Source organism: Pelodiscus sinensis, chromosome 5 (genome assembly GCF_049634645.1).
Source record: "Pelodiscus sinensis isolate JC-2024 chromosome 5, ASM4963464v1, whole genome shotgun sequence".
Lineage (NCBI taxonomy): Eukaryota > Metazoa > Chordata > Testudines > Trionychidae > Pelodiscus > Pelodiscus sinensis.
Window position 1 is genome coordinate 46,028,563 of NC_134715.1, and position 9,695 is coordinate 46,038,257.

Sequence of the window (9,695 nt, forward strand, 5' to 3'; positions counted from 1 at the left end):
TGGGAAGCTTTTAAAGGCTTCGTTGGAGGCTATATAATCTCTTATGCCACCTTTACAAAGAAATAGAGTGAACATAGAATTGATGTGTTTGTGAAGGATGCTAAGGCCTTGTATGTAGACTTTGCTTTTGTCCTCTCCCAGAAAAACTCAGAACCCTCATCAATCTAAGATATGAAATTAACAAAGTAATGTCTGCAAAATGTATTTTTTTTTCCATTTAAAGCAGAGCCACTGGGAATCTGGGGAGAGCCTACAAGCTCCTGGCATACAGACTTAAGCAGATGACTAACAAAATTGCTTCTATCTGTGATAATAGTAATAAATTATATTCAACACAGTCAGATCTTAATAAACAATTTCAACAGTTTTATTTAACTGAAGAGGGAATGATGAGGCTTATCAGCAGTAAATGGCAGACACCAACAAACTCATCAGGGATTAACAATAGAAAAACAACAATAAATGCACTGGACAGAGTATTTTAAAGGCTACCTGAACAGGGAGCCATCTGAAGGAGAAACAAATATCCAGAAGACAGAAGAACTGGAGATCAACACAGAAACACCAACTAAAGAATAGATCATTCAAGCCATCAAAGACTTGAAAAAGGGGAATATCCCTGGCAAGGAATTTTAAAACACAATTTTTCAAGGTAAATTCTGTGTTAGCATCTATCCTGACCCCTCTATTTACATCAGACTGGGAAAGGGAAAAAAATTAGTGGACAAATGGAATTACAGAGAAAATACAGAAGAAAGGAACTCTCATTCACTGTAATAACTGATGTGATATCATGCTTTTTATCTGTGCCAAATACAGTGTTGTGCAAGATCACAGTCCAGCCTATATCAGAGGTAATTCATAGCATTCTCAGAAATGAGCTAGCTGGTTTTCAAAAAGGATGTGGATGTGAAGATCAGATCTTCACTCTTCAAAATGTAATAGAGCAATGCATAGAATGGCAACATATTTACATAAACTTCATACACTTTGAGAGAGGTTTTGATAGCATTCACAGGATATATTCTGCAGGCATGCAGAATCTGTCTCCATATATATCAGATCATTCTGTTTCAGTTTTACCTGTAGTACACATCACAGTGAGATCAGTTGTGAAGTCAAAACGGGTATATTGGGGGTGGATCATGTCTCCAGCCTCTTCAAATTTGCTATTGTCTGGCTAATGCAGCAAACAACAGAAGACATTTCCAGAGGCATTAAATGGACATTCTTCTCCTTTGAAAACGATCTTACTCTCGTATCACACATTCAACAACATATAGAAAAAGAAAAAAAAATTTGACTCAACCCCTTCAGCCAGCAACCACAATAACATATATATCATAATAGTGCCCTACCATCACCAGTATGGATAGCGGATTATGTTCTAACCAATGTAGAAATATTTATATTCTTGTGAACTATCATCCAGGAGGGTAGAAAACACAAAGACATGTAGAATAAAATCATTAAAGGCAATCTGGAAATCCTCAAAATACAGTAACAAGCAATATCGAGATTTGTCATAATTGCATGCTTTCAATGTTACTTTTATAGTTCAGAATTCTAGGGAACGAGAAAGTCTGACAAGCTCAAACTGTCTTAATTCCATAAAACGTACCTCAGAAAAATCCTCCATATCTTTTGGTCCAGCGCAATCTCAAACTAAGATCTAGTCACACCATGCAGCCAAGATGATGTGAGCACCACCATTGCCAGGAGGTGCTGAAAATGGATTGACCATGTGCTTCGGATTGAAACTGATTCTATCACCAGAGTAGCAATAAGAAGGACACCTGAAGGAAAAGGAAAATGAGGCTGCCTGAAAACAACATGGCAAAGGAAGGTGGAAGCTGAGCTAAAAACCCTGGTGTATAGATGGGGAACCATTGAAAAACTCACCATAACAGACATGGAGGAGCTTCATCACTGCCCTAAATGCCAGATAGTAATAGAGAGATAGCTGTGTTAGTCTGATCTTGCTAAAACAAAAGGAAAAACTATGCAGCACTTTAAAGACTAACAAGATGGTTTAATAGTGATGAGCTTTTGTGGGCCACTTTTTTCATTGTATTCCTTTGGTATATATGATCATGCCAATTCTCTTCCAGAATATGATCTGAGGAAGTGGGTCTGGCCCACAAAAGCTCATCACGTATTAAACCACCTTGTTAGTCTTTAAAATGCTGCAGAGTTTTTCTAAATGCCAGAGGGATTGTGGGAATATGATGGATGATTATATATTTATTGGATTGTCTCTGCCACAGATCTCTGCATCTGAGGAGGAACTTTGAGATGCTTCTCTAGAAATCACAGAACTGAGTTAGGCTATACAAGAAATGAAGATTAGAAAGGTTCATGGTGCAGATGTGTTCCTAGTTGCATTATAAACGTTTTCTGAAACTGTGACCATATCCAGTAATCTAGGTGTTAATGAAACCAAGAATGAGCACACTCTCCAGCTTACTCAATAAAAGATGTAATTTCAGTTATTCCTAAATCTGGAAATACTTTGGACTCTGCAGTAATTACAGACCAATTCCTGTAGTCAATTGTGGTGATAACGTTTTAGCTACGAGACTGGATAAAGTTCTCCCTCACATTACTCACATAAATAAGGTAGACTTCCCTCATAATAGAAATGGCTCAGGTAATTTGTGTCAATTAACTGACATTATTGCTGCTTCAAGACATTGTAAAGAACCCTTAGCTGTTGTTTCTTTATATGTCAAAAGGGGCTTTGACCACAAAGCCCCAAGCTATCTTTTCCATGTGTTGGCAAAATTTGGGTTTGGTAACCAATTTATTGCTTGGATTAAGCTTTTATACGCTAATCCAACTTTTAAGGTAGTTACCAATGGTATTATTTCTGCTCCATTTCCTTTAAAGAGAGATGAGATAGAAGAAAAAGGGAATGACCCTATTTGATTTAGTTATAGAAACTTAAGCCATTGCCATCTAAGAAAATTGACACACTCAAGGTATCAGAGTCAGAAAGAGTACAAAAACTTCACGCTAATACATTTTCAGCACTGTGGGCATTTATTTAAGAGTTTCAATGTATTTAGGAGTTCAATGACAGTTTCCTATTTTTGGAACTCTTGTCTCTGGCACACAATTTTGATATGTATTTTTTGATAAATATTTTGAAAGTCTCCACCTGCTCCCCAGTCTAAGAATTCCAAGAAAAGCTTCACAGATGTATGAATCAAAGTGAAAATGAAATGTAAGATTTGCTATCATAAAAAAAAATGTGGAATACATTATTATTCTACTCCCACAACTGTGTGTGGGAAGTGATAAGTGCAAAGATAGCAGAGACTTAACAGCCATACCTTTTAGTACAGAACATTTAAACCCATGTCTAGAAGAGATGTCTGACTTTCAATTAATTAAAACATCACTTTGTTGACATTAGCATGTTATTACAGTTATTTGATAAAGTAAAAAGTGTTTTTAAAAGCATTATTTTAACAAATCATACTCCTTTTCTTTTGAAGACTTCCTCAGATTTTTTCGCTTTGTCAGCATAAATTGACAAATGAAATGTACAATAAAATGTTTGTTTTGATTAATAGACTAAACCTATGTCACTATTAGGGACATACAGTATATTAACTTCACAACCAATATATATGTGTAGAGCAATAAACAGCTTGATAAAGCTAATATGGAGAAAAGCATCCAGGATGTGGCACTACTGGTATCGGGGTATGTGATATGGTGTTCACAACTCTGCTCACCTCAGAAGGTTACAATAGCTGGGAAGGGTGCTACTAAGCTGACAGGATGCACCTGGAGAAGGATTATGCTGACTAGAGTTAGCACTAATACAAGATGGAGCTTAGCTGGCCCAAAACAGGTATACAGAGAGTTCTGTGAACAGAGAGGTCTGCAGTTACTCTCTAGAAATAGAGAAAAGATAGTAGAAGACATAGGGACAGTAGAAGCCCTCAGATCCTGGTCCTGAGAGAAGGGAATATAGAAAGGCGAGTGGGAAAAGAGTCTGGCAGAGATGAAGTAGGAAGCACCCCCGGAAAAGAGATTGTGACATTGAAGAACTTGGCTGATGGTTGTAGGAACCATGGGCTGGAACCTAGAGTAGTGCATGGGCCTGGGCTTTCCTACAACTACTGTCAAAGTTGCACAGACCAGGCTCAGAGCAGAAGTCTGCGTAGGAGCATTTTCTAGACATCCTACAATGTGAGGGACTATAATGACCTGTCTAGAAGCCCAAGGCTGGAAGAGAGAGGATCCTGAATTGCAGAGAGGTAGCAGGTGTGAATGAGCAGTGGAATCTGTGCATTGGACCATGAAAGAACTAATCCCGAGCCTGAGGTGTCCTAGTGGTAAGAGTACCCCCCAATCACAAAATGGAAATCCTAATATTTTGAAACAAAATACAGGACTATGTAGCACTTTAAAAACTAACAAGATGGTTTATTAGATGATGAGCTTGCGTGGGCCAGACCCACTTCCTCAGATCAAATAGTGGAAGAAAATAGTCACAACCATATATACCAAAGGATACAATTTTTAAAAAATGAACACATAGTCATGTATTTTGCTTCAGCTACACCAGACTAACATGGCTACATTTCTATTAATATTTTGAAAATGTGCCAGATACAGCAGAAGTATAAAAGGCCATATTCTGCCATTATTCTGGAGACAGACTTGCCATATTTGTGCCTGGAAACTATCTAATAACTACAGTTGAAGGAACTACGGGCTCTTAATTTCACTGATTTGAAAAACTGACAAACCAATTCAGAAAATTCCAAAAGCTTGTGTCAAATCAAAAGGATCGATCCCGATTTTGTTCTATGTTAAAACATTTTTTGACTCAACATCAATATTTTTGTTTCTGGGCACTTCTTAACATGATATCAAAAGAAACAGAATGGCTGGAGGAGAAGCTGCTGCTTCTATTGTAACCTTTATCCCAGTGAAGTCATTGGGGATGTGGAAGATCTGGGATCTACTCCCATATCTGCTTGATGTGTAGAAGGGATTTGAACTCCAGTCTCCCACTGAGCTATAGATATTGTGACCTTGGTTTCTCTTTCCTTCCTATTAAATCTGTTCTGCTTTGTATAAACACAGTAATTGGAGCAGGCACATGAACTTAAGTCCCAGATGATTGTCTTAATCACTGGAGTTTTGTACCTTAAACTGACCAGCCGGATGTATTGTAGACCTGGCCTTAATTTCTGCAGTGGTGATTCAATGAATACATGTAATTGTCCCACAGATTGTGTCTACCAAGCCATACAGTCATAGTTGCTAGTTTGCGTGTTGCTATCAACACAATTCTCTAGCTCAGGCTACGTCTAGACTGCAGGCTTATTTCAGAAGAAGTTTTTCTGGAAGAGAGCTTCCAAGAAAACTTCTTCCGAAAGAAAGTGTCCACACTGCCAAAGCACATCAAAAAAGCGATCTGCTTTTTTGAAAGATAGTGTCCATTCAGTGTGGACGCTATCTTGCATTTAAGCTGTGATTACTATGGATGGAGTGGCCACCAGGGTACCAGTGCTTTTTCCTCTTCTTCCGAAAGAATTCCCTCTTCCCCATCCACACACGCCTTTTTCTAACAGAGCTCTTTCAGAAAAAGGCTTCTTCCTCGTAGAAAGAGTATTACCATTGCCAGAAAAATCCCTCTGTTCTTTTGAAAGAACACGATTGCAATGGGTACATAATTGAAGTTTTTTCAGAAAAACTGCCATTTTTCTAAAAAAAATCTTTGTAGCGTAGACATACCCTCAGTGTTCTCTCACAGGAAGAATGGTCATGTTCCAGCCATTGTCAAAACTGCAGTTATGTTCAGCCATGTTTGAAAATTAATAACATTTTCTGCTAACCATCTCAATTAGAATCCACAGGCCAAAAGTTACAAACCTGATAATGGATTCTACTTCCCAATTTGTATTTGAAGTGCATTCATCTCTTTTGTATTAATACTTTGTATTGAAAGCTTTTGACCTGTACAAAAGGAAGAAAATAAGATAGCTGAGAGTGATTTTTATTGAGGAATAAATATTATACACTAATGAATGTACTGAAAATAACATTCCATACACAAGGAGACTAGAAACTCATCATTAGGGAATTAATCAAGGGGGTGTATCATGCTAATGTAATTTTCTAAATACATTGACAAATCTGACCATTTATTCAAAATGCGTTTGCTTCTGATATTTTCTTGTGCTATCTTTTGCTAAAATAATTAAACTGAACATAGATTAAGGTGCTATAAGTTTTCACAGACAAAGCTTTCCAGTAAGTCTTCTCTTCTTAGGAAGCATTTTAGTGCTCACAACTACTTCAGGAAAAGGAATGGAGACAAAGTCAATGATACTGGAGAGTAAAGGGTGTTGCTAATGTGAAGCATGCATAGCCTCTGCCCCCACTCAGGTACTCTTAGGCTGTGTCTACACTGGCCCCTTCTTTGGAATAGCCATGCTAATTTAGAACTTTGGAATAGGGAAATGCACGGGGGATTTAAATATCCCCCGCGGGATTTAAATAAACATGGCCGCCGCTTTTTTTCCGGCTTGGGGAAAAGCCGGAAAAGAGCATCCAGACTGGCGTGATCCTCCGGAATAAAGCCCTATTCCAGAGGATCTCTTATTCCTACTTTCAAGGAATTATTCAAGTAGGAATAAGAGATCCTCCGGAATAGGGATTTATTCCGGAGGACTGCGCCAGTCTGGATGCTCTTTTCCGGCTTTTCCCCAAGCCGGAAAAAAAGCAGTGGCCATGTTTATTTAAATCCCGCGGGGGATATTTAAATCCCCCACGCATTTCCCTATTCCAAAGTTCTAAATTAGCATGGCTATTCCGAAGAAGGGGCCAGTGTAGACGTAGCCTTAGTGACTTCACTGGAATGAACACTTTACTAAGGAAGTACTCAGATCTTTGCAATAGAAAGTCATAAGACAGATAAGCAATTCATACTCCTAGAATATCAACTGGTCATAACCTATAAAATATACACAAAGCACTAATAATTAGCTCATTAGGATTGTGATCTTGCAATATAAAATTCTTGTTTAGACTACTGTGAGAACACAGGTGATGCTGGTAGATAACTAGCAAAGGAACAGGTCTGAGGCAAGGAAGAGCTTTATGAGTTGCTGTCATCTATTGGGGGCAGGGGGATTAAGTACAGTGACACCCTTACAGTTTATATTACATTTACTGCTCTCCAAAATCACATTAGTAAGTTCTTTGCCCTATCTAGTCAATGGAATGAAATGCTTGCAGTTGGACAGTAGGATGTTCCCCCACCTCCTGTCATAATTCCACTGTTTTGCTGTTCTCAAAATAATAGTCCTGCTTCCCAACACCACTGTTCAGTACCTGAAGCAGGTATCCATTGTGTGGTTAAGGTGAGAGAGTTTGAAAGATTAATCTAATGGGGGGGGGGGAGGTTGTGTTGTTTTTTCATAGTATTTGCCATTCTGGAAAGTCCAAAAAAGGCCTTTTCACTTGGGCTTCCAGATAGAACTAGAGCTAAAAAGTTCAAAACATGGTATATTTGCCCTCATGGTATTTCAGATAGCTATTGGAAATGGGAACATCTCATGAGCTTATTTTCACAAACTTCCAGCTGAATTTGTTGGCTGGTATATTTTGGATAGTTCAGCTAACTTTTTTAAGTTGAACTTTGAGGTTTCCTCCATCACTTACATGTCACGATTAATTCAGCTAGTAAATGTTTCATCTGAACCTTTTCAAAGGTTAAGATTCAGTTTTCAGAGAACAAGTCACAGTAATTGGAATTTACCCTTGACTTCTCACTGTGCTCTTTGACTGAGGTGCACAATTTGTTTTCAGAAAGCAAAATATTTTATTGTTGCCCAAAAGGAGAGCTTTCCTTCATTTCTGGCAAAAACAGAAGGAAAAGGCATGAACATATTTTTTTTCTGCCAGAAATAGGGAACTTCTGCATAGATAATAGCTAATCAAATACCCAGCTGTGAATACTGCTCCTTAATACTGACTAAGGATAGTGTATGAGTTATTTTTATTTGTTACTTTGTCTCCCCTGCCTTCACCCTAAGCTTCTTATCCAATCCACATGAGATTTTTGTATCTTTTAGACTGACAAAAATAAAAAAGATGGTTACTTTTTGAATGCTGTGTCATGTTGAGCACAATAGGGTCCAGTATAGCTGAGGCCACTGATGCTAATTTAATAGATACGTTAAAAAAATCCATTAGCACAGCAAAAAGGTTGCAAAACCAAGTGTGCATGTAACAGGACGGGAAATGCTCTGATATTATTCAGTACACAGTTATGATCTTTTTCTTTCCTCTGTACCTGAACTTAAGACTTGCTGAGGCACAGACCAGAGTTTTGCCTTTCTAGGGTGTTCAAAAAAGTGTTACAAAGAATAAAATCTTGGGGCTATTGTATGTAAAATAGATGTTAATAGTTCAAGTCAATTTCAAAGAGTATCTCAAAGTTTCTTAGTACAACAAACAATACACACACAACACATTGTAAATCATAATTTGGAATACTGTGATACTGTGAATAGTTTTTTAACAAAAGCTATTAGACAACATATCTACTCTTCCTTTTTCCTGACTTCTTCCTTTTGTTTGCTACAACCATGCAAACATAAGGTTTCAACATAACATTATGTATACCTAGTGCAGATATGAAACCACATTTCCCTCTGATATTTTTTCTTAGAGATGATTTCTCAGTCTTTGTAGTGTGATCATCATATGTATTGTATTACCTGGACTTCTCAAAGCTAGAAGAGAATGGTAGAATATCAGTCCTCTCCAATGCTTCAGAACCTTCCAGCAAATAAACAGTCTGGGACATTTAGAGGTAGTAGCATTTTAGCTTTGGGTTAATATCTGACAAGTCATCTCAGTTGCTGCTACAATAGAAATTTGTATCAAAAGTTGGTTAGAGCTTCAGATCAGCATGTAAAATATCCATTCTCTCAATCTCTAAAAGGTTCTTGATCTTTGGGGTGTTCTCTTCTCCCCATCAGACCAACTAAATCAAATAAGAATTCACAAATCTTCACTTTATTAAATGCTGTCCCCCAGTCTTTTTATAACAAACAGATTCCCAGCTTAAAACAGTTAGCTGCTAAATTCCACAGGCTCTTTAGCTACTGTGAGGTAACAAATGCTTAATTCTAACTTTCCCTTTAGTCCTCCTCTGTGCCCCAAACATTATCCTAATGGAGGGCTTAGGAAATAAAGCTGGAAAAGCACTTACCTATATCCAAAATCAAACAGCAATTGGGACTCAGCCTTCAGAGCAAACACAATTCTTGGTGCTATACTGATCAGCAACTGAATCTACAAGCTTGTTTCCAACTCTGTTTATTACCCCCATTCCGCCCCCGCACCAATATGCACAAACTGATTGCTCAACTCTGAGAGTGAAGTATGAGGTTGGTGGCTCACAACTTCCTACGCAGCATCAGAGTGACTCCTAAGCATGTCTGGTTCACGGGGCTGTCAACAGAGTTGTTAGCCCCTGAGCATGTTTGGAGGAGGTGGCTCTGGGCCTCTGGAAGGGGTGGGGCTTTGGGTCGAAAGATTGGGTCACAGGCCTAATTTTCACCAACCAGCCCTTCATTGCTGCCCAGGACTCCAGTTTCTGCTGCAGTAATGACAGCAGCATTTAGGAGGCTCAGACCTTTTTAAATCACCAGGCC

At 38.3% G+C, this 9,695-nt stretch overlaps 1 long non-coding RNA gene across 2 annotated transcripts; it reads right to left on the bottom strand.

Annotated features, from left to right (window-relative positions):
- Window positions 1-409: 409 nt before the first annotated feature.
- LOC142829422 (uncharacterized) lies at window positions 410-9,476 on the bottom strand. Of its 2 annotated transcripts, XR_012903823.1 has the most exons (5): window positions 9,251-9,476; window positions 8,754-8,900; window positions 5,899-5,982; window positions 1,622-1,796; window positions 410-1,180 (listed from the first exon to the last, which is right to left on the bottom strand). It is a non-coding gene; the product is annotated as an uncharacterized LOC142829422 (long non-coding RNA). The 2 variants fall into 2 exon arrangements; XR_012903822.1 differs by having other exon boundaries at window positions 410-1,796.
- Window positions 9,477-9,695: the final 219 nt, after the last annotated feature.